This window comes from Rana temporaria, chromosome 3, assembly GCF_905171775.1.
Source record: "Rana temporaria chromosome 3, aRanTem1.1, whole genome shotgun sequence".
In the NCBI taxonomy this organism is placed as follows: Eukaryota; Metazoa; Chordata; class Amphibia; order Anura; family Ranidae; genus Rana; species Rana temporaria.
In genome coordinates this window covers 248,926,045-248,953,203 of record NC_053491.1, presented here as the reverse complement: position 1 = coordinate 248,953,203, position 27,159 = coordinate 248,926,045, and positions in this window count along the sequence as shown.

Below are 27,159 nucleotides of genomic sequence, written 5' to 3'. Positions count from 1 at the left end.
TAAATCAACACACAGCCATAATGTCCCTTAGCGAAAATGTCCAAATTGGGCCCAATTAGCCATTTCCCTCCTTGATGTGACTCGTTAGCATTACAAGGTCTCAGATGTGAATGGGGTGTGTTAAATTTGGTGTTATCGCCCTCACTCTCTCATACTGGTCACTGGAAGTTTAACATGGCACCTCATGGCAAAGAACTCTCTGAGAATCTGAAAAATAATTATTGCTCTACATAAAAATGGCTTAGGCCAGTGGTCTCAAACTGGTGGCCCTCCAGCTGTTGTGAAACTACAATTGCCATCCTCCCTCTGCCTGTGGGAGTCATGATTGTAACTGTCAGCCTTCCAATGCCTCATGAGTCTTGCAGTTTTACAACAGCTGGAGGGTTGCCAGTTTGAGACCCCTGGCCTAAAAGAAGATTTCCAAGACCCTGGAACTGAGCTGCAGCACAGTGGCCAAAATCATACGGTGGTTTAACAGGACAGATCCCACTCAGAACAGTCCTCGCCATGGTCGACCAAACAAGTTGAGTACACGTGCTCAGCATCATATCCAGAGGTTGTCTTTGGGAAATAGACGTATGAGTGCTGAGGAGGTTGAATGGATGGGGTGTCAGCCTGTCAGTGCCCGGACCATACACCACACATTGCATCAAATTGGCCTGCATTGTTGTCATCCCAGAAGGAAGCCTCTTCTAAATATGATGCACAAGAAAGCCCACAAACAGTTTGCTGAAGACAAGCAGAATAAGGACGTGGATTACTAGAACCATGTCCTGGGGTCTGATGAGACCAAGATAAACTTAATTGGTTCAGATGGTGTCAAGCGCGTGTTGTGGCAACCAGGTGAGGCATACAAAGGCAAGTGTGTCTTGCCTATAGTCAAGCATGGTGGTGGGAGTGTCATGGTCTGGGGCTGCATGAGTGCTGCCGGAACTAGGGAGCTACAGTTCATTGAGCGAACCATGAATGCCAACATGTACTGTGACATACTGAAGCAGACCATGATCCCCTCCCTTAAGAGACTGGGCCACAGGGCAGTATTCCAACATGATAATAACAACCCCAAACACACCTCCAAGACAACCACTGCCTTTCTAAAGAAGCTGGGGGTAAAGGTGATGGACTGGCCAAGCTTTTCAGACCTAAACCCTATTGAGCATCTGTGGGGCATCCAAAAATGGAAGGTGGAGGAGTGCAAGGTCTCTAACATTCACCAGCTCCATGATGTCGTCATGGAGGAGTGGAAGAGGACTCTAGTGGCAAACTGTGAAGATCTGGTGAACTTTACAAAAATGTGAGGGTTGTACTCCCGTTTGTGGGATACTATACTGTATAACTGAAAAACAATCTTCAGTGTCATATCTGCACATTGTAGTCCCCACCCAATGTTATTGCAAAATTTACCTTATAGCCTAAATCCTATTGGTTGATTTATTTTACTTCGATGTCTTTGATCGTATTCCTTCCTAAATAAAAAAAATATCAAAGAAAAAATAAAATTAGACAATCAGACTTTAACACAAAAGTACCAGATGAAGCATGTAGCTGCAAAAGTTGAGTAGGATGCGTTTAGAATGTTTTGGTCAATGTGCCCTTTGGGAGTACTACATAGTTACATAGTTACATAGTTGGCGAGGTTGAAAAAAGACACAAGTCCATCAAGTCTAACCGGTGTGTGTGCTTTTATGTCAGTATTACATTGTATATCCCTGTATGTTAAGGTCATTTAGGTGCCTATCTAACCTTTTTATGAAATTATCTATGCTCCCTGCTGAAACCACTGCTTGTTGAAGAGAATTCCACATTCTTACCACTCTTACAGTAAGTTTAAGGTTAAACTGCTTCTCTTCTAATTTTAGTGAATGGCTGTGTGTCTTTTTAAATTCCCTTTCGCGGAAAAGTTTTATCCCTATTGTGGAGTCACCAGTACGGTATTTGTACATTGAAATCATATCCCCTGTCAAGTGTCTCATCTCCAGAGAGAATAAGTTCAATGCTCGTAATCTTTCCTCATAACTATGGTCCTCCAGTACCTTTATTAGCTTTGTTGCAGGTGCGGCCGGACCAGAGTCTTTTAGAGTTGGCGAATTATCATTTTATTTCTAGAGTTAATCCCCTTTCTAATGCATGCCAATATTCTATTGGCTTTGCTTGCAGCAGCCTGGCATGGCATGCCATTTCAGAGCTTGTAATCTACTAGGAACCCCATGTCCTTTTCCATCCTAGATTCCCCCAGAGGCTCTCCCCTTAATGAGTAGATTGCATTCATATTTTTGCCATCCATATGCATTATTTAAAATTTGTCTACATTAAACCTCATTTGCCATGTAGTTGCCCTGGTAAGCTTAGTATCGTTCGCAAATACCGAGAATGAGCTGTTTATCCCATCCTCCAGGTCATTCATGAATACATTAAATAGGATTGGTCCGAGGAAAGAACCCGAGAGGACTCCACTTTCTACACCAGACCATTCTGAGTACTGCCCATTTATCACTACCCTCTGAACTCCTACCTGCAGCCATTTTTCAATCCATGTACTCACCCTTTGGTCCATGCTTACAGACCTTAGTTTGTACAGTACACATTTATGGGGTATTGTATCAAATGCCTTTGCAAAATCCAGACACAGCATGTCTCCGGGCCTTCCTTTATCTAGATGGCTGCTCACCTCTTCATAGAAGGTTAATAGATTGGTTTGTACCTTACAAGCAAGAATGTCTCTCCTGCCGGCCGAACAAGCCACATAATTCTGAAGTTTTTTTCTTTCTTTCTTCCCCTTCCCTTCCCTTCCCTTCCCTTCCCTCGTGGTGTTGTTAAAGTGATGGTGTGGCAATTGTAGGACTGATGCTACGTTGCCTTTAATAGGGCCATACTGGTCCTGCTTACAGATTACTGCTTTCAGATTGTTGCAATAAACATGGAAGTCACCAGCCAATCTATTCTTAGGCCACTTTAGTCCACAAGCTGTAGTGTATAGTAGTGTTGAGCAGAATATGCCATATTCGATTTCGCGATATATCTCGAATATATATTCGAATATTCGAGATATATTCGCTAAATTCGAATATTCGTGATATTTTATCGAAAGTAAATGATTGCGATTTTTCGCTATTGCGAATGCGAAAATAATTGCGATTTTTTGATAACTGCGGTAGGAGCACTCTGATTGGCTCAGAATATTCGTGATATTTTATCGAAATATCGCAACATGCGAATGCGATATTTATTGCGCAATTTCGAGAAATGCTGGAGGAGCGCTCTGATTGGCTCAGAATATTCGTGATATTTTATCGAAATATCGCAACATGCGAATGCGATATTTATTGCGCAATTTCGAGAAATGCTGTAGGAGCACTCTGATTGGCTCAGAATATTCGTGATATTTTACAATACAAAATAATTGCGAATATTCGGCAAATGCGGAAGGAGCACTCTGATTGGCTCAGAATATTCTTGATATTTTACAATACAAAATAATTGCGAATATTCGGCAAATGCAGAAGGAGCACTCTGATTGGCTCAGAATATTCTTGATATTTTACAATACAAAATAATTGCGAATATTCGGCAAATGCGGAAGGAGCACTCTGATTGGCTCAGAATATTCTTGATATTTTACAATAGAAAATAAAAAGTGTTTTGCATTGGTGGTGATTCTTTACTCTATCCATCTGTCACAGCCGTTTGTCAATCAAACACCTTAAAGATTGAACACGTTCATGCTGCATGCTTTGGACTTTTTTTCACTTCACATATCAAAGACATTTTTATGAAAGATTATTTTTCTATTATTGGGACTATATTTCTTTATATATTTGTTTCACTGTGTATTTCACAAGTTATTTGCGCTTGCTTATTTTATAATTTGCCCACATGTCTTGTCACTAGACATATTTTTTATTCTTGTAGAGCGACTCCATTTTCTGTCTTGTATTAATTTATGTTGTATAACATTTTTGAGTTGCTGCTGTATTCTCCCCTTTTTTAAGGTATGCGCAATTTTTTCCTTCTTACAAAAAATAATAATATCAAACATACAAATATTCATAACATACACATACACATACACAAAGCCCCCCCCTTTTGCATCAGAGACAATCAGAGTTCTCCTACCACAGTTATCGAAAATTCGCAATCATTTTCGCATTCGCAATAGCGAAAAATCGCAATTTTTTTTTTTTCAATTTGGCAACATAATAGGATCGCCTCAGCTTAGCTACTCGGCCCAGGGTCTCTAATCATACCAGCAATGCTTTTAGCCGTCGATAGGATGTGATCTGTTTTAAAAATCAAATTGAAAAAATGCGAATATTCGGAATTGCGAATATTCACCGCGAAATTCGAAATATAGCGCGATTTCTCGAATATGCTATATTCGAGTCGAATATTCGCAATGCGAATATTCGTGAGCAACACTAGTGTATAGCCAGTTCAAATGGGGTGGTAAATCCGACGTGTTTTTTTTTGTTAATTGTGTTTGCCCTGATGACTCTGTTTATCCTTCAGAAATATATATTTTTTTTTTGCCAAAACCTGAATTTTACTGGATCTTGTCTTCAAACACAAGTTTCAGTAAAATGTACTATAAAACGCATAGGTCATATTTTAAAAAGCAGTGAATCTGACAATCACCAAACAATTCTGGTGCATGTGTTTTAAATTACAGTGATAGTCTTACCACTAGTAAATGTTTGGTGAAATTTACATTTACCTCTTTATGAATATGTACCATAGTGTCTGTACCATATGTTAGATATTCATTCCTACCAGTTGCATGGTTTATCAGTCAATGGCAGAGCAGTTCACACTACATCTAGGAAAATATCCCCCCCCCCACCCCCACCCCCAAAAAAAAGGAAATTACTTAGTTTATGATAGCTATAGTGACCTTTAGAGTAGGGTGACCAGACATCCCCAGACCAAGTCTGTCCCTGGTTTTGTCCCCAGATTGGATTTAATAAGGGGCAGGGGCAGTTTCAAAGACAGTCAGAGCAGAATTAAAATAAAAAAAAATTGAATTACACCCCCCCTGCTCCGCCGTACCTACTAGCATAGGGGGGTTGTATTTTTTCCATTATCTGTGCCCCTTTCTGATGATCATGTGCTGGTCGGAGCGGAGGGAATATTTCTTCAGTTTCTGGCGCATGCCCATTCAGCTTCGCTCGCATGTTCTTCTGCCTTGGCTCAAATCCTGGCCAGCCACCTGCCTATCTCCTTGCCTTCCCTGGCGGAGTGATCTTCCTCTGCTCCCCATCCAGTAGTAGCCAGGACTCAGAGAGTGAGACTTGAGAGGCTGTGAGGCGGGCGGCGATGGGCAGAGAGTCGCTGATTGTTGCCATTACTAGTAAAGAAAAAATGTGTCCCCGGATTTCATTTAAAAAATCTGGTCACCTTACTTTAGAGATAGGCTTGGGCATGTTCAGAATCCAATTCCCAACCCACATGCCCGATCCTGCCAGGAAGCCGACACTGCACACCGCTAATTACAGGCAGTGAGACATTTCCCAAAATGTGCAGCTGCAGACCTGAAAACCTCTCACTGCCTGTGATTAGGGATGTACAGTGTCAGCTTCCTGGTGGGATCAGGCAGGTGAGTTGGGACTACGATCCCAAACCCATTCCTAGTGACCATAAACTCCAGCTGAAGTCAATCAAAGTGTAAATGTGTCATCTAAAATCAGCTGTATATAGGAATATGAAAACCTTAATTTCCACTACCATATTTTTTTTTATGTTACAGGCTCAGTACTTAAAGTAATTTTAAAAGCAATTGTTTATTTATTTTTTCATAACTAACATATTATACGTATCTGCTCTGTGCACTGCAGAGGAGGGAGAGTCCTCAGAGAGCTGAGGCTCTTAAGCACATCGCTGGATTGTGATGGGACTGAGGTAAGTATTGGTGGGGCTGATGTATTGAGAAAGTTTTTCATCTTCATACATATGCATGAAGGTAAAAAACCTTGGGCATTTAGAACCACTTTAAGTACACTCAGGCCCAGATTCTCATAGGACTTACGATGGCGCAACGCCATGTACGCCGCCGTAAGTCCTAATCTGAGCCGTCGTATCAATGCGACTGATTCTTAGAATCAGTTACGCATAGATATCCATTAGATCCGACAGGCGTAAGTCTCTTACGCCGTCGGATCGAAACTGCAATTTTTTTTGCCCGCTAGGTGGCGCTTCCGTCGAATTCCGCAATCGAGTATGCAAATTAGCTAGATACGCGAATTCCCGAACGTATTCGCGGCCGATGCAGTAAAGTTACGACGTTTACGTTAGGCTTTTCCGGCGTATGTTGCCCCTGCTATATGAGGCGCAGCCAATGTTAAGTATGGCCGTCGTTCCTGCGTTGAAATTTTAAAAAGTTACGTCGCTTGCGTAAGTCATCTGTGAATGGGGCTGGACGTCATTTATGTTCACGTCCAAACCAATGACGTCCTTGTGACGTCATTTGGAGCAATGCACACTGGGATATTTTACGGACGTCACCGGGTGATTTACGTTACGCCGCCGCAACTTTACAGGCAAGTGCTTTGTGAATAAAGCACTTGCCTGAAAAACGTGCGGCGGCACAACGTAAATCGGAGACGTTACACCGCCGCAGAGATATGCCCAGTCTACAAGAATCTGGACCATAGGGTCCTTGATTTAGTAAATATCTTTTGGGAGTTGTTAAAGGTAATAAAAAAAAGTCTTTTGGCACATTATATTTTCTGGCAATTAGTGCATCCATCAGCAAAAACAAATGCAGTTAATTAGATATTTGAGTAATATTTTTACTAATTTGAGTTTTAATTGCTACCTAAAGTTATCATAAAGTAATTATATCAGATTGCACAAAAATTATACTTGTATATCATCTCCTCCAAAATGAATGAAAACATGTTATGCTTAAACCACATTAAAGTAATGATAAAATTATGCTTATCAAATTAAAACGTTCAATCTGTGTTTATAATTCATACATATGGATTTTTTGAGCATTAGCTTCATTTCCATGGACGTTTTTACAGCCACCTTTTTTACAGCTTAAAAACGCCTGTCCATGTTTTATTTTTTTGAAATTTATTGTTTTTGAGCTGGAGCTCAAAAACGCTGCTGTTTGAGCGTTTTTGAGCGTTTTTTAACGTCTGGCGTTTTTACAGCTCTAAAGCTGGAGCTTCAGAACACACTGGTTCTGGGTTTTTTTTGCAGCTTAAAAACGGCTCAGCCATCTACAGATCAAAAACGTCATGGTGGGCATGAGGCCATAGAGCAGGGATAAGCAATTAGCGGACCTCCAGCTGTTGCAAAACTACAAGTCCCATCATGCCTCTGTCTCTGGGTATCATGCTTGTGGCTGTCAGTCTTGCAATGGCTCATGGGATTTGTAGTTCTGAAACAGCTGGAGGTCCGCTAATTGCATATCCCTGCCATAGACTAACAAGGAGAGCCGTTTTTAAGCTGCAAGAAACGCTCAGAAAAGTGGCTGTAAAAACGTCCATGGAAATGAAGCCTAAAAACCAAATTCTGAGATATTGTTTGAGCACAAATTTCTAGATAGATACTATATTAAAACAAGACAGTTTGCCAAGGCCATCTGCATAGACAATGGAAAAGAGGTTACCATTGTGAACTTACAGGGCTGTTTATCTTCTTTTACATTAAATATTGGATACATCACTGAAAATTATGTATTTTACGTCTTTAAATAAATAAATAAAAAAGTAATAAGAATTTTATATGTGGCTTTGTATTTATATTTACAGGTCTTTACAGGTCTTCTGGCTTTTTTTTTTCCATAAATTTTATTTATTATGGCTTTTTTTATTCAATAAAAATGGGCTTGGGCGTGTTCGGAATCCTAGTCCCAACCCACATGCCCGATCCTGCCAGGAAACGACACTGCACACCGCTAATTACAGGCAATTTGGCAAGTTGGCTTAGAGCTCCATATTTAGGTAGTGAAACTCTCTGATGATTGATGTGTAGCTCTGTGTACTACTGATATGCTATTACAGTATTTATTAAGAATTATGACACAGTGCAATACCAAATACCTGCCTTATCTTGAAGAAGCGGTGTTAGCAAAACATGCTGATGGTGGAATCCGAAAATTATGCCCTTATTTATGCAACATTTATTGATAATAACTTTGATAATATCATAGTGGGTTGGTGTCAAACTCTGGTCCCCTGAGACAGTATTTGCATATTTTCTCTTTTAAGGAGTTTTAAATTGTTTTTATATGTCATTTTAATTACACAATAAATAATGTAATTTTAGATTCTTTTGTCTGCCTCGTGCTGTGCCTGTAAGACCGCATACACACGGTCGGTCTGAAGTCCAGTTTCATCGTTCCAAACCGACCGTGTGTACGGCCCATCGGTCTGTTGTCCTTCGGTCCAAAATTTTAGAACTTGCTTTAAAATCGAACCAATGGACCGCTGTCAGATAGGTCCAAACCGATGGTTAGTACACAAAAGCATCGGTTCAAAACCCGCGCATGCTCAGAATCAAGTCGACGCATGCTTGGAAGCATTAAACTTTGTTTTTTTCAGCATGTCGTGTGTTTTACGTCACCGCGTTCTGACCCAATCGGTTTTTGAACTGATGGTGTGTACGCACATCAGACCATCAGGCCACTTCAGCGGTGAACCGATGAAAACGGTCTGTCGGACCATTCTCATCGGTGTGGATCGACCGTGTGTACGCGGCCTCAAAGTCCAATTTTATGGAGCAATGTATTTGTGTTGCATTTTTTTTTTTATATTTGAAGGATGTGGCACAGTGGAAGTTTTAATGAAATCACAGTTAAGGGTCCTTTCACACGGAGTGGACCATTTTCGTGTCCGCTCCGTGTGTGTCCGGCGGCTCAGAGGGGATCATCAGTAATCCCCGCTGAGCTGTCGGCGGATAGGGTGGTCCCCGCACACAGTGCAGAGACCTCCCTGTCTCTCCTACGCTCTCCCCTATGGGGAATCAGATGCAGACGGACCGTCTGTCTGTCTGCATCCGATCCGTTCCGCCGGACGGAAGAAAAATAGGGTTTTCTTCCGTCCGAAAAAACGGATCCTGACGGACGCGGATGGTCGCGGACGTTAGCGGATGCTCCATCCGCTAACGGACGCGATCCCATAGGGATGTACTACAAGTCCGTAAACGGACTTGTAATAAACGGACGAACGGAGCGGACGTGTGAAAGGACCCTAAGGCTTAAGTTAATCTGAGTCTTTTAGCGATAGAAACAGAAATTTGTGTATTAAGGAAAATAAGTATGAATAATTAAAAAAATTTAGGGCCAGATTCACAGAAAAAGTACGCCGGAGTATCTGCTAATACTCCGGCGTACTTTCAAATTTGCTGCGTCGTATCTTTATTTGTAATTCACAAACAAAGATACAACGGCTTTTGGCTAAGATCCAACAGGCGTACCACTGGGTGGAGTTTGCGTAGTTTTCCGCGTCGGGTATGCAAATTAGCTGTTTACGGTGATCCACGAAGGTATGTGCGTTTGTCGCATTCTCTTACGCCGTCGCTAGTCGGTTTATCCCGTCGCAATCTTAAGCCTGCTATTTCATGGCTTAGATTTAGACCAGCCATGTTAAAGTATGGCCGTCGTTCCCGCGTCAAATTTTAATTTTTTTTTTTGCGTAAGACGTCCGGGAATACGAAAGTACGTTACGCACGTCGCCGTTCAAAAAACACATCGGGGCGCCGTAATTTCGCGCAAAGCACTGCGGGAAATTTCCAAACGGAGCATGCACAGAACGTTCGGCGCGGGAACGCGCCTAATTTAAATGGTACACGCCCCATTTGAATTAGGCGGGCTTGCGCCAGCAACTTTACGCTACGCCGCCGCAAGTTTACAGGCAAGTGCTTTGTGAATCAAGCACTTACGCCGAAAAATTGCGGCAGCGTAACGTAAAGGGGATACGTTACGCCGCCGTAATTATTCGTGAATCTGGCCCTTAGGCCCGGTACACACGAGCAAACATGTACGATGAAACCGGTCCGTCGGACCGTTTTCACCGTACATGCCTGCCAGAGGGCTTCTGTACGATGGTTGTACTAACCATCGTACAGTAGTCCGCGCGTAAACAATAGGCTGGGCGTGTCCGCGTCGTCGCCCGCGTCATCGCCGCGTCCGCCGATGACGCGGAGACGTGGGCGGGCCTGCCATTTAAAGGCTTCCACGCATGCGTCGAAGTCATTCGACGCATGCGAGGGACGGCGGGCGCCTGGACATGTACGGTAGGTCTGTACTGACGACCGTACATGTCCGAGCGGGCAGGATTCCAGCGGACGGTTTTATAACAAGTCCAGGAATATTTGCCCGCTGGGAAAAGGCCCGGGCAAATGTTTGCTGGAATTCGGCCCGCTCGCGCCTACACACGACCGAATATGTATGCTGAAACTGGCCCGCGGACCAGTTTCAGCATACATGTTTGGTCGTGTGTACGGGGCCTTAGAGTTGCAAAAAATGAAATGGCCTTGTGTGCTAAGACAATGCACACGTATGTAAAGTCACATTTTTTTGCATTGGGATACCTTTCCAATGTGAGGGATAACCCTTACTAGATTGTTGTTACGGGAGCAAGTGATCCAACTGGAATATTTTCCCTGTATTCTCCTCATAACTCTATCCAAATCTAAAAGAAAATGTGTGCCAAATAAAGTTGATAACAATATGTTAAAAAAAAACACAAAATAGACTTTTATATTACAATTTAAAACAGACATATTGGACATTTTATATGACATATACAATTAATTGTAATATGAAACCAATTTTGTATTTTTTTAACATATTGTTATTAACTTTAATTGGCACAACTCATTAAAGTCCCAGGGGCAACATTGTCTTTTTGGTTCTTTTTTTTTTTAGATTTGGATAGAGTGATGAGCAGAAAAGAGGGGAGATATTGCAGCTGGATCACATGCTCCCATGACAACAATCTAGGAAGGGTTTTCTCTCACATTGAAGATATCCCAATGCAAAAAGTTTTGGCTTTAGATATACTTAACTAAGAATACATCATACCAAGGCAACCTAATAGTAATTAATAAAAACACGCAAAAAGGTGTTTTTTTGTGTAGTAATAACAAAAAAGTAAAAACAAGTGGAACTTTAAAACTAACATATTTGCCCATAAATGTGGCAAGTAATTAAAGAGATTATGACCCAAGAAGTTATGGCTTGGACCACCACGATGATAAATGGTTAACGTTGTTTTTCCTTATTAAAGAGATACAGTCTCTCAACAGATTTCCTGTTTTATACAGTCTAAAATATCCTATTTCAATTGCTTTGCAAACGTGGCGTGACAAAGACAAAGGGCTGACAAATGACTGGTATAAACTCATGGCTAAATTGAATTGGCATATCTCATAACACTGTTTTAATGGCATGAGCAATCTGAAATATAAATAAATGTCCTTGTTTGAAGAAATTCAATATCCGCCTTTTTCTGTGTACATATAGGGCAATTAAACATGCCTAATTTAATCTCTGCTTTTCCAGTCTGAGCCTAAACTGAATACCAAAATTGTGGCTTAAAAGCATTTAGCACTTCCCTTTTGCTATGTTTGTAAGCGGTCTTTGAAAGTAAGCAGAGGAGAGACTGTCTCTAGACTGCAATACATTCTGCCTCATGTAGCATGCAGTAGCTGTCATTAATTCATTGTATGGTATGAAACCAATCTTCAAACATGCTTCTATCAATGCAGCTGTAGAGAGTTTTAACACTTGTTTTATTATATCTTACCTTCTAGAAGTTTTTTTATTGTATCAAATTTATAAACTTATCATTATTATTAAATAGTTTTAAAAAATATTTTAAAGTAATCAAATATTTTATTCTATGGCACCCACCTGCCTAAAGTAAAATGATAGCATTTCCATAAATTGATCTTTATTTAAAAGTCCATAAAAATGGTGCTATATAAATATAAATAAATATATAAAATAATAATAATAACAACAATAATAATAATAATGTAAGCTGCTGCTTCTCCCTTAGGCCCCATACACACCATAGAATCTATCCGCAGATAAATCCGTGCAAACGGGTTTCAGCGGATAGATTCTATGGTGTGTACACTCCGTGGGATATTTATCCGCAGATAAATCTCCCCTGGGATGGATTTCCAGCAGATGGATATTTGCTGACATGCTCAACAAATCCATCTGCTGGAATCCATTCCAACGGATGGATCCGCTCGTCTGTACAGACTTACCGGATCCATCCGTCTAAAGGGATTCCCCGCACGCGTCGTAATGACTTGACGCATGCGTGGAATTCCTTATATGACAGCGTCGCGCCCGTCGCCGCGTCATAATAGCGGCGACGGCGCGACACGTCATCGGCAGAGGATTTCAGCGCGGATTTCAATGCGATGGTGTGTACACGCCATCGCATAGAAATCCTCTGAAATCTTTGAGAGGATTTATCCGCGGATACGGTCCGCTGGACCGTATCTGCGGATAAATCCTCTCGTGTGTATGGGGCCTTACTGTGTCCCTTAATCTTGTATAATAATAATAATAATAATAATAATAATAATAATAATAATAACAACAATAATAACAACAATAATACTAATAATGTAAGCTGCTGCTTCTCCCTTACTTTGTCCCTTAATCCTGTATAATAATAATAATAATAATAATAATAATAATAATAATAAAAATAAAAATATAACCTCCTGCTTCTCCCTTATTTCACATCATGGAGATCAAGAACAGTTAAAAATATACCTATGCTAAAATAAGTACAAGGAATGCTATTGCTGATCCCCTTTATAATGCTAGCTGCATAGCTTTAGTGCATTTTATTCACGTATTCGGAACAAGCATGGTATAAAGAGTTTAAGGAAATTGTCAGAATTCCTTATTTCTACAATTTAAATTCATAAACCACTTCACCATGCTTACTGCATTTAGAGATTCTGGGGTCTGTGATGCTTGGTGACAACTCCTGGAAATGTCCAAACAAGCATGCACCTCCAACCCCGCACTCATACAAGCTTTACATTCTATTTACTTTATTAATTTATACTGCAGAGTAAAAACAAGCCATGCTTAAAGTAAATTGGTGCTTAATTATATACATATACATAATATATACATATTCTGAACAAGTAGTAAAACAAGAGGTCCATGACCTCTTATCTGTAAGGATTGTAGACAAAGTTTCAAGTTCACAACACAGCTATTAAAATCTTAGCTCTTTCCTTTTAGCTTTCTGTTGGACTGGAATCTTGGCAGCTTGGCCTCTAATGCAGTCTGGCCTTCACTCTAAAGCAAACGCTCAGCAGGTGTTTCTAAGTTGTTAGAAACCAACTGAAAGCCGACTCTAGGGTCGCTTTGTGATCCTTGAGAATAACTGACTATTAAAATCACCTGAAGAGGTCAGGGATGACTTGTTTTAAAACTCATTTACAGCTTGTTAAGAATACATAAATAGTGTAATGTCCATAGTCACACAGGTTTACTTTAGACATTGTCCCTTAGTCATAGCTGGCTAAAGACATCAATAAAATACCCACCCCTACCATTGGGTGAGCCTGTAAGCACAAAGCCTGAACTAGATAGCAACACACGTCAGTTGTAACTAATAGAATCTAATAGAATGTTTGGAATTCTGCCTAGATCACAATTATTTCTGGTATGAAAATAATTATTACAAAATGAATAGGGGAATAGCTATGGGTTCTAGAATTGCACCAAGCATAGCAAATTTATTCATAGCCCAGTGGGAGAATGTAGTGGTATTCAGGAATAAACCCCAACAACTAGTATAATAGATTCATAGATGACATTATGGTAATCTGAAACAGAGATTATGAAAGCCTAATGCCGCGTACACACTATCGGTTCGTCTGATGAAAACGGTCTGATGGACCATTTTCATCAGACAAACCGATCAGGTGTGGGCCCCATCAGTTTTTTTCCCATCGGTGAAAAAACGTAGAACCCGTTTTAAAATGATCTGATGATTAAAAAAAACGATAGAAAAAAACAAAAAAACGATCGTCTGTGGGGAAATCCATCGGTTAAAAATCAACGCATTCTCAGAAGCATTGAACTTCATTTTTCTCAGCACGTTGTTGTGTTTTACATCACCGCGTTCTGACACAATCGTTTTTTTAACTGATGGTGTGTAGGCAAGACTGATGAAAGTCAGCTTCATCGGATATCTGATGAAAAAATCCATCAGACCGTTTTAATCGGATGAACCGATCATGTGTACAGGGCATTTGAGGATTTATGGAGAAATTGAATAACAAAAAATATTGACTTGCTGCTGAAAATATTGATATTTTGCTGCTGCAAAAAAAAACTAAAATAAAATATATAAAATTAAGAAAGGCAAAAACAAACAAACAGGGGTGACGTAGAAGGAAAACCACCTGCGATTCAGAAGATGGAACAGCAGCTGCTGCTGCTGGAAAAAAAAATCAAAAAGCCCCAAAAAAAAAGGGAACCACTTCTGATGCAGAAAAAGGAACACCTGTGATGCAGAAGGGGGGGGGGCAGTAAATATGCTCTAAATATTCTTAGTGCTGCTGCACCACCAAAAAATAAAATAAAATCAAGAAAAAAAAGTGTACCACTGCTGTGCTGATTAGGAAGAAATAACACTTGCGACACAGAAGGGGGAGTACTAATAATGTAACAACAGAACCTGATACTGCAAAAAAAAAAGGAAAACAAATATTAATGAAAAAAAAATGGGATCAATACATAGTTACATAGTAGGTGAGGTTGAAAAAAGTTCATCAAGTCCAACCTGTGTATGTGCTTTTATGTCAGTATTACATTGTATATCTCTGTATCCTTTTGGTCGTTCAGGTGCCTATCTAAGATTTATTTTTGAAATTATCGATGCTCCTCACTGAAACCACTGCCTGTGGAAGAGATTCCACATTCTTACTGCTCTTTCAGGGCACTTTGGGGCAGATTCACGTACCTCGGTATCTAAGATACACTACGCCGCCGTAACTTTTTTTTTTTGAATCCTCAAAGAATTTGCGCCGTAAGTTACGGCGGCGTAGTGTATCTTTGGCGGCGTAAGGGCGCGGAATTCAAATGGATGTGATGGGGGCGTGTTTTATGTAAATACGTCGTGACCCAAACAATGTTTTTTTTTAACCGCGGATGCGTCGTCCGTTGGGGTATCCCAGTGTGCATGCTCCAAAATAAACCGGAACAAGCCAATGCTTACGACAGTGACGTCATTGTACGCAAATCCCTATTCGCGAACGACTTACGCAAACAACGTAAAAAATTCAAAAGGCGACGCAGGAACGACGGCCATACTTAACATTGAGTACGCCTCATAATAGCAGGGGTAACTATATGCCGGAAAAAGCCGAACGCAAACGACATAAAAAATTTGCCGGCCGGATGTACGTTCGTGGATCGCCGTAACAAGCTAATTTGCATACTCAACGCGGAATTCGATGGAAACGCCACCTAGCGGCCGCCGAAAAAATGCACCTAAGATCCGACGGCGTACTTAGACGTACGCCTGTCGGATCGATCCGAGATGCAGTCGTATCTTGTTTTGTAGATACAAAACAAAGATACAACGTGCACAATTTGAAATTACGCAGTGTTTCAAGAGATACGCCGGCGTAATTCTTTTGTGGATCTGCCCCTTTAAGTTTAAAACATATTTTCTTCCAATTTTAATGAATGGCCGTGTGTCTTTTTAAATCCCCTTTCGCAGAAAAGGGAATGGTACTGGTAATCCCAGTGTTGTGGGGTTACCAGTACGGTATTTTTACATTGAAATCATATCCCTTTACAAGCGTCTCTTCTCCAGAGAGAAAAAGTTCAGTGCTCGTAACCTTTCCTCATAACTAAGGTCCTCCAGTCCCTTTGTTAGCTTTGTTGTCCTCCTCTAAACTCTCTCCAGATCTAGTACATCCTTCCTGAGGAATGGTGCCCAGTACTGTAGGGCATATTCCAGGTGCAGCTAGATCAGAGTCTTGTAGAGTGGCAGAATTATCATTTTATCTCTGGAGTTTTTTCCCCTTTTTAATGCATGCCATTGCTGAGCCTATAATCTACTAGGACCCCCGGGTCCTTTTCCATCCTAGATTTCCCCAGAGGTTCTACTCTTAGGGCCAGATTCTGGTAGATCCGGCGTATGTCTGCGGCGGCATAACGTATGTCATTTACAAGTTTTACAGGCAAGTGCTTTATTCACAAAGCACTTGCCTGTAAAGTTGCGGCGGCGTAGCCTAAATCACCCGGTGCAAGCCCGCCTAATTCAAATTAGCCAGGTAGGGGGCGTGGAGCATTTAAATTAAGCGTGTTCCTGCACCGAACGTACTGCGCATGCGCCATCCGGAAAATATCCCAGGGTGCATTGCTCCAAATGACGTCGCAAGGACGTTATTGGTTTCGACGTGAACGTAAATGGCGTCCAGCCCCATTCACGGACGACTTACGCAAACAACGTAATTTTATAAATTTTGACGCAGGAACGACGGCCATACTTAACATTGGTTGCCCCTCATATAGCAGGGGCAACTTTACGCCGCGCAAACCTAACGTAAACGTCATAACTTCACTGCGTTGACCGCGCGTACATTTGGGAATTCGCGTATCTAGCTAATTTGCATACTCGACGAGGAGAACGACGGAGGCGACACCTAGCGGCAAAAAAAAAAAATTGCATTTAAGATCCGACAGCGTAAGAGCCTTACGCCTGTCGGATCTAATGGATATCTATGCGTAACTGATTCTAAGAATCAGTCGCATAGATACGACGGCCCAGATTAGGACTTACGACGGCGTACATGGCATTGCGCTGTCGTAAGCCCTTTGAGAATCTGGTTAGTGATTAGATTGCATTCATATTTTGCCACCCAAATGCATTATTTTAAAATTTTTTACATTAAACCTCATTTGCCATGTAGTTGCCCACCACATTGTTGGCAAAAACTGAGATTGAGCTGTTTATCCCATCGTCCAGGTCGTTTATGAATATTATAAATAGAATTGGTCCCAGGACAGAACCATGGGGAACCTGCTTTCCACATCCGAACATTTAGAGTACTCCCCATTTATCACTACCCTCTGAACTCGCCCCTGTAGCCAGTTTTTCAATACATGTACTCACCCTTTGGTCCATGCCAACAGACCTTAGATTGTACAGTAAACGTTTATGGGGAACTGTATTAAATGCCTTTGCAAAATCCAGATACACCACGTCTACAGGCCTTCCGTTATCTAGATGGCAGCTTACCTCCTCAGGAAGGTTAATAGGTTGGTTTGGCAAGAACGATTCTTCATGAATCTCTGCTGATTACTGCTAATGATACCGTTTTCATTACTAAAATCTTGTATATAGTCCCTTATCATCCCCTCCAAGAGCTTGCATATTAACTGGTCTGTAATTCCCAGGGATGTATCTTGGCCCTTTTTTAAATATTGGAGCTACATTGTCTTTTCTCCAATCTGCTGGTATCATTCCAGTCAGTAGACTGTTGGTAAAAATTAGGAACAATGGTCTGGCAATTGCTTGATTGAGTCCCTAAAGATCCTTGGTGCAAAAAAGTCCCGGTGGCTTATTAATGTTAAGTTTTTGAAGTCGATTTCTAATTTTATCCTCTGTTAGCTATGAGGGTGCTTCCTGTGACATGTCGTGAGGATAAACATTACAGTTTTGGTTACTGAATCCTCCCGTTTCCCTTGTGAATAAGAGGAGAAGAATAAATTCAATACCTTCGCCAAATCTCCGTCCTTAGTAGCCAGATTCCCTTCATCATTCTTTATGAGACCAATATGATCTGACCTCCTTTTCTTACTATTTATATACTTAAAGATTTTTTTTTTACTCTTCTCCGCTATGTGCCTTTTGCGTTCTATTTTAACCGCCCTGATTGGGCCCTTACATTTCTTGTTGCATTCTTTGTAAATTATGAGTGCCGATGATGACCTTGTATTTTTTGAAGGCCTTCTCCTTTGCTTTTATATGCATTTTTACATTGGGGTTAAGCCACCCAGGACATTTATTAGCTCTTTTAAATTTATTTCCCATTGGGATGCACTGGCTAATGACCGTAATTTAGGGAAATTGTCTATTTTGAAATTCAGTGTCTTTGTAATCCCCTTTTCTTGATCATACATCATGGGACACAGAGCCTTAATTACTTAATGGGTTATGTAGTCACCACAGGTGATTGAACACTGGCAAACCCAATTAAAATTGAGTTCCTCCCCTATATAACCCCTCCCAAATGGAGAGTACCTCAGTTTTTTGCCAGGGTTTAAGGTGGTTTGGTCTTCTTCAACATGTGCTAAGAAGAAAAATGCTCTTTTGATTGCCCTCTCTGTCCTTGTAATAATTAAGTCCCCTACCACTAGAATCTGTCTTTCCTTTCCCTTGACTTTCCTCCAACCATCACTGGGGGAGTTATTCCCCTGGCAGGTAGGGGAATCACTCTGCTCCAGCAATGCTGGTCCCTGACTGGTTTCACCAACGTCAGACAACGGGCATACTTATTGGGATGTTACAGCCCAAGACCAGCCTCCCTGGCACCTTCTAAGGAAGGGTCCTGACTGTCACCCATCTTCTCTGCTCTGGTTCCAATCCCTCTTTCTCTCCACCCACCTCTGTGCTGGCCCCTGCCGGCAACTGCCTGGTATGATCCTAACTCTCATTTAGTATGGAGGGTCTTCTCAGTGTCTTCCCTATATTCATAACTTGGCCTTCATTGAAACAACGTGCTTACATTTTGCACAGAAGTGTTGTACACACCAACACTTCATTAGCACCAAAACCGTGTTATTCACACTACACAACACTGTTATACACACCGCACTACACATATTATATACTCTGCCCTACACTGTGTTATATTCTCTGCCCTACACTGTGCTGAATACTCTGCCCTACACTGTAATATATACTCTGCAGTACACTGTGTTATATACTCTGCCCTACACTGTACTCTATACTCCACAGTACACTGTGCTACATACTCTGACCCACACATTAACATGGTTAAAATCCAAGGTTGCTGACTTGGAAGACAGATTCAGTCACATCAACTTAAAAATTTGCAGAGTTCCTGAGTTTGTCCAACAAGCCCAATTGCCATAGTTTGTGAGGGACCTCTTCCAGTCCATCTTGCCCTTAGAGTACACTTCTTTCTGTATCCCTAGGAATTTCATTCTCAGGTTACAGCTTTAACAAGTTAAAGTGATTGTAAACCCAACCACACAACTTGCACCTACAGGTAAGCCTAGATTAAGGCTTACCTGTAGGTGCAAGAAATATCTCCCAAGCCTGCACGGTTTAGGAGATATTTACAATAATGACAGGCACCAATGTCTACGGCGCATGCGTGCCATAGACAGCGGCGCAGGCGCACTGAGCGTGACGTTTTTGTGAATGGCGTTATTGGGGTTAAGGCCGTATTCCTGCGCATGCACAGGGATCTGCCGGTCCTGCGCGCATGCGTGGGAGTGACGTCATCGCTATTCCGGCCAATCACAGCACCTGAGGGGCTATAACAGGAAGAAGCTGCGAGGGCACATGGCGGCAGCGGGGAACGAGTAGCACTTCGGGGGCTTTGATTTCAGGTAAGTGCCACATAATGAGCTAGTATGCTATGCATACTAGCTCATTACACCTTTCTCTTGCAGGTGTTTTTTTTCCAGCATTATTTGAGGAGGGTTTACTTCCTCTTTAAAGAACAGCTTCTCAAGGCTTTCCACAAACCAGAACAGCTCCTCAAAGCAATTTACCAAGCTGAAACGTATGCTGGATCTCTCCAAGCACACCCTTCAGCTGCACAGCAACCTCATTACCATAACCAAGGCTCTACATAACCACAAGATCCTGTACTGCTGGAAGTACCCTGTCAAGATGACCATTACACACACAACGTAGAAACCAAGACCATAGCCACCCTGGGGGAAGGATTGCAACTACTACAAAGATGTGATATCTTTCCTGACCCTCCATCCCTTCAACACTCATCTGCCCATCCTCATCCAGTGGACTCGGAGTGGCCCTACTGTTGCCAATATTTTCTCTCTCTGGAATGCACACAAAGTGTATATGCGAGGCATTCCAATTCAAGTGGGCACGCAATTGAAGAGAACATATAATTATTGTCTTAATAAACTGCTACAAAAAATTCACACCCTAAATCTAATAATAAACGCGTCCCTACTAGTTAATCAGAATACTCTGGCCAGACTGTGCAAAGACCTTAGAGATCTTTTGTTTGAACAACACTTTCACCCACGGTTTTCAATCCTATGATTGAACCGTTAGCCAAAATGATTAGGTCCCATTCATTTCTGGCTTCTAATTCCAATCCAGACCACATAAGATTAACCCCCTTGCGGATTATGTGATCTTGATCGTTAAAAAATCTGCACATATCCCTACCCAATGCTCATAAAGTTCTTACTCGATGCAGTGCTGTCTCATATTATAAGGTCAATTTCTTTATATCTTTAATGCTAGACCTAGGTGTACCGCTGAGAACTAAAAGCCTCATACAGAGTAAGTTCCTTATTCTTGGTCCACTAATGGTATCCCCTATTGAGGTATAATCTTCACTCCAAAGGAATCCTCACTGGCTCATGCCAATTATAAACTCCTATGTGACAAATTGTCTAAGGAGTGCTGAAGTAACCCTTTCCTGGTCTGGCCATATAGCTTCCTAAAAAAGATGGTGCTACCCCAAATACTATACCTATTCTGGTACATCCCCATCCCAATCCCCCAGATGTACTTGAATTTGATAACTCTTAAGCTTAAACACTATGTCTGGCAAGTGAAATGCCCCAAGATGCCCAGACACTTGGCTCCTTAAACACAGAAATGTCATCAGGATGGGTCTGGTGGATATACATGACCATTATCTGGCTGCCCAACTAGACCAACTTAAACATTGGTTTCATCCCTTCCTCTGATGTTTTATGGCTGGACATAGACGTAGCACTAGCACCAGCCACTGGATTGTCCACCCTATTACTAATAGACATTTGGTGGTCCCAACCATTCAAAGGCTTATTGCTACCCACACAGTCTTCCCTCCTACCGTCAAACTTCCCATTAAAGCTCTAGAAAAGCTTATTTCCAATATCTCTGGATCCCCATTAATATCAAAATGTATTACCACAGTGCATGAGCACCTGCATGACAACATTCCCAAAACCATGGGAGAATTGATGGAGGAACTTCAACCCCCTAGTATTCAGTTCTTTACAATACTTCCCATTTCTCAATAAACACCCCATCCCAACATTGACCCTGAGGCTTGGAAGGTTGTACTGGAAATGGAAAGAGTACAAAGAATGGCAAAAAAGCAAATAAAAGGTCTGAAGGATATTAGTTATGAGGAAAGATTGCGAGCACTGAACTTATTCTCTCTGGAGAAGAGACGCTTAAGAGGGGATATAATTTGAATTTACAAAAACCATACTGGTAACCCGACACAAGGGATAAAACTTTTTTTGCGGAAGGGAGTTTAACAAGACACGTGGCCACTCATTAACATTTAAAAAAAGAGGTTTAACCTTAAACTACGTAGAGGGTTCTTTACTGTAAGAGCGGCAAGGATGTGGAAGTCCCTTCCACAGGCAGTGGTCTCAGCGGGGGGGCATCGATGGTTTCAAGAAACTATTAGATAAGCACCTGAATGACCACAACATACAGGGATATACAAGGTAATGCTGACATATAATCACACACATAGGTTGAACTTGTGTCTTTTTTCAACCTCACCTACTATGTAACTATGTATGTAACAATACTTGTTTTTATATGCTTTTACCAGCATTTTTTGGTTGGCGACATGGTTTCCATAATAAATACAAAGCTGCATTAATTTGCACCGTATATTTGCCTGGCGTTCAGCTTAAGACATAATTAATTAATACAGAGCTACATTAATTTGTGTATTTTATATCTGCCTGTGGTTCAGCTTTAAACATTGTATGGCACCCTGTGCAACTATAGAGGTTACACACAGTGCACCTGGAAAGTATTTTTCCACATTTTGTTATGTTACAGCGTTATTCCAAAATTGATTAAATTCATGATTTTCCTCAAAATTCTACAAACAATACCCCATAATGACAACATGAAAGAAGTTTGTTTGAAATCTTTGCACATTTATTACAAATAAAAAAGGAATCAAATCCCATGTACATAAGTATTGAAAACCTTTGCTCAATACTTTGTTGAAGCACCGATTTTTGGGCAGTTTCTCCCATTCTTCTTTGCAGGACCTCTGCCTTATCAGGTTGGATGGGGAGCGTCGGTGCACTACTATTTTCAGATCTTTCTAGCGATGTTTAATTGGGTTCAAGTCTGGACTCTGGCTGGGCCACTCAAGGACATTTACAAAGATGTCTCAAAGCCACTCCTCTGTTATCTTGGATGTGTACTTAGGGTCGTTGTCCTGTTGGAAGACGAACCCTAGCCCCAGTCTGAGGTCCAGAGCCCTTTGGAGCAGGTTTTCATCAAGGATATCCCTTTACATTGCTGCAGTCATCTTTCCCTCAGTCCTGACTAGTCTCCCAGTTCCTGCTGCTGAAAAACATCCCCACAGCATGATGTTGCCACCACCATGCTTCACTGTAGGGATGGTATTGGCCAGTTGGTGAGTGGTGCCTGGTTTCCTCCAGACATGATGCTTGCCATTCAGGCCAAAAAGTTTAATCTTGGTTTCATCAGACCAGAGAATTTTGTTTCTCATGGTCTGAGATTCCTTCAGGTGAATTTTGGCAAACTCCAGGTGGGCTGTCATGTGCCTCTTACTGAGGAGTGGCTTCCATCTTGACACTCTATCATTCTGGAGCTCTGTCAGAGTGACCATCAGGTTTTTGGTTACCTCCCTGACTAAGGCCCTTCTCCCCCAACTGCCCAGTTTTGCTCTAGGAAGAGATCTGGTGGTTCCAAACTTCTTCCATTTATGGATGATGGAGGCCACTGTGCACATTGGGACCTTTAATGCTGAAAAATTGTTTCTGTACCCTTCCCTAGATCGTTGCCTCGATAGAATCCTGTCTCGGGGAGTCTACAGACAATTCCTTGGACTTCAGGGCTTGGTTTTTGCTCTGACATGAACTGTTAACTGTGGGACCCTATATAGACAGGTGTGTGCCTTTCCCAATCATGTCCAATCAACTGAATTTACCACAGGAGGACTCCTGTAGAAACATCCCAAGGATGATCAGTGGAAACAGGAAGCACCTCAGCTATATTTTGCGTGTCATGGCAAAGGCTGTGATACATGGGATTTTTTCCTTTTTTATTTTTTTATACATTTGCAAAGATTTCAAACAAACTTCTTTCTCAATGTCATTATGGGGTATTGTTTGTAGAATTTTGAGGAAAATAATGAATTTAATCAATTTTGGAATAAGGCTGTAACATAAAAAAAGGGGAAAAGGTGAAGTGCTGTGAATACTTTCCGGATGCACTGTATGCATTGGCCACCACTGGTGTTGTGTACACCTATAATAATAATAGTGATAGCCTGAGGGGTGGGGGTGGGGGTTTGGGGAGGAGTAGTATACATGTCTGATTCCCAATTAAAATGTATTTAAACAAAAAAAAAATGTAAAGGTAAAATGGTCCCCAGATTTGGCAGGCAATTTAAATTTTCAGATTGTATTTACACAGTTTAGGATGATCATCCTGAATTACCATAAGTTGGATGTGAGTATGACTGGAGAGTTCTGTTCATTGCTAATTACAGCACCATTTGAGGGGCCTAAACAACTAAGTGCAACACCGGAGAAAAGGGTAAACAACATAAATACCTTTTCCGCTAAAGGCATCAGCCTTTAAAAATGCTTGGACTATTCTCTGTGCCACATCAAATTGTTTGATAACATACGGCTTCTATTGTAAAATAATTCTTAACTTGCAATGTCTGCTGCAGGTTTGTCATAATACTTTTAAATACACACTCCTATGCAAAGAAGAACATAACGTTTCAGGAAACTAAAATGTGAACAATAACTCATCTTTACTGACAGAACTGAACATATAGCTTTCTGGTTTGAATCTGCTGTCACCTGTCACTTACAGAGGAACTCCAGATCTCCAGTCAAAACACTTTTCAATGGAAGAGGATGACAGATGATTATGAAAAAAATGTGATATATATTTTTGCCTTGGTGAATAGCTAGCATAGCTGGACACAGAAAAACAGTGTAACAAGACCCTGCAAATAATTAAACATGTCACGATTTAGCCTGCAGTTTTCCTGTCTGTGCAATTCCTTACCTCCTTTGCTGCAGTGTTTCCCCTAGTCCCCGGATTCCTTCACATGTGTCATTGGTTTCTGCGATCTCCTATGGGGGTCACCTTCTAGTCTCTGTGTTTATATTTCCTTCCCTGTCCTCACTTCCTGGCCTACCTCCCAGTTGGCTTCCCTATTTAGTGCTTACTCACGTACTGTAGGAGCCACTGGAATTTTGCCCAGGTTCCCCAGCGGATTGCCCCGCAGTCAGGCACATGATCTCAGCCACAGTTTTCCTCAATAACCAGTGTAGGGTGTTGTTTTGGAGACCTTGGATAGGGTTAAGGAACTTGAGTAGGATACTTCAAAAACAGAAACCATGTACAGGCTGGGGACAGTAAACTTCTTTCTGTAAAACTGAAGCAGAAGTCCTTGCATATAGCAAACTGTGGACTCGGATTTGTAGTAGAAGCAGTTAACAGCACAATAGCTTCTTTCTTTAGAGCAACCAGGACAGAGTCCCTTCACAGAGAACTAGATAGACTGAGCCCTTTAGGACACCAGTTGATGTCCTTTAGAAAAAACACACCTGACCCTCTAGCACAAGAAGGATGGCAGCAGCCCAGAAATGTTTAAGATTGCCAAGCAGTCTATACCCACAAAATATCCAAGAAAAGCTGGTTGCTTCTTTCCAACTTCCAAGTGACGCTTTCCTCCAGTGATACCAGACTAGATCTTCAGCAGACAGCTCTCAGTAGCTTCAGCATCCAGGCTGTCAGGTCGCCCACCTGAGGTCTCACAAATAGCAAGCACATAGCAACACTGCCCCGGAGGGCATCAAGCCCTCTAGGCTGAATTGATCCTCAGCAGGAAAAGACCCTGAGCTCAGTGTGCTCAGAGAATATATACAGTCTGCCAGCAGCCTTCAGGGCCCTGCTCCCTCGGTTTTGGCCAGGGCTGTATAAATATTCATGCTGCCTTCTGCATAGCTCCACACCTATAATCCACAAAGTTCGTACAGATCTCTGGAAAGTAGAAGGAGCTATCAGACCAGTAGCAGCTGAAAACACTGAACAGACCTAACTAATCAATTGCAGCCACACTGGATACAGTGAGGCAAGATAAATGTACCTAACCAAAACACACATAGCTCCACTGAAAACAGAGAGTCAGCATTAAATCTAAGTAATCCTAGCACCTATTTAGGAGGGTGTTACAACTGTATACTGTATATATGTGCTCAGTTCAGCCTACATTTCCAGAGCTTCTTCACAGTTCTCTGAGCTCCCATCTGCTTACTACTTTTTGTATCCTGTCTGGCTACCTGTGTTCCGATCCTGGCTTTGTCTACTGTTTATTTTTGTCTGCTGCCTGCCCTGACCTCAGCTTGTTTCCTGATTTTCCCTTCAGTCTCCTATTGTTGTACTTTGCACTCACTAAGTGGTCTTGGCATTCTTAGCTGGGCATACATGGGGGCTACGACCTGGTTTCAGCCTGCTGCAAGGCCATTCCCACCATCAGGGGATCTGGTGAAGAGGTACACTAGAGTTTAGACACTGCACCCTGGGGAACCCCAAGTGTGGTAACTACAAATGCTCACTATCACAGACTCCTGACAAAATGTTTCAGCTTCTCCAATGCTTGCATGGTTTACAGGACTAAAAAAATGACACTAAGCTAAATTATTATAAGTTAAAGATGATATCAGCATTCCATCCACAGCTGGATTTATACTTCACACGACCATCTGTCCAACAATCACTTACCCCACTTGAGCTTACTATCACACTAACAAGATGTCATGACTACACAAGACAGGCCAAGGCTAGGAGTAGAAAAGATGGACAAAACAACTTGTCTGTTCTGCTTTTGTAAACCTAGAACTGACTATGAAAAGAATGGGGTAAACTGTCTGCCTAGTCCTCTTGCAATTCTGTTCTACAGACTTAGTTGAAGCCCAATTCAATTTAGTTTACAAAACAAAAGTCATTCAAAATCTTTTAGGTCATTTTCTGGAGAAAGCAGCCAAAGTCTGGGTACAAAAGTCTACACCATGGGAGCCTGCTGCAGGGAGAGATGGTCCAACATGTCATCTGTCGAGTCAAAGATAGATGTTTCTAATTAGCAAGGAACATGAAATGTGCTGACTACAGAGCTATAGGTCTGATTCAGCAGGGTTTGTCAGACCTTTGCAGAGACCACTTCTTCCACAAAGAAAGCAAGGGTCCTCTCTGCAGCATGATAGCTGAGGACATTCTCTTCTGCTCATATATGGAACAAAAGTTTCCTCTCAAGGGCAGAACTTTATAGGCACAGATAGTGTAACCACAAAGGGTAAAATTCATTAAATATTTATTATACAAAATAGACAAAATTAGACAAAAAACATATACAGTATATTCATATATGAAAATGGATTGTCATGGAGAGTGTACGAAAGTGCGTGCACATCGGAGATACGTTACGCCGGAAGAAAGATACGCTCAGGTATCTGAATCCGGCCCACTGTGTTTTTTTTTTTTAATTGTCACTCTTTTTGTTTATAGTGCAAAAAATAAAGACCACATAGGTGATCAAATACCACCGAAAGAAAACTCTATTTGTGGGAAAAAATGACATCAATTTTGTTTGGGTACAACATTGCATGAATGGGCAATTATCAGTTAAAGTGACGCAGTGCCGTATCGCAAAAAATGGCCCAGTCATTGAGCAGCCAAATCTTCCGGGGCTGAAGTAGTTAAACACATCCCCGATCCTTTGTTTAGTCACCTAAATGAGCAGTGCAGGGATGAGTCACTGGTTGCTGGTTGTTTGGACTCCAGCTGGTGCCAGCTTCTTGACAATGAGCATCTCTAAAGATGTTAAATGTTTCACTTTCCGATTCAGCCTGTAGTAATAAAAGGTGCAAAAAATGCATTAAATACTGCAAAATAAATA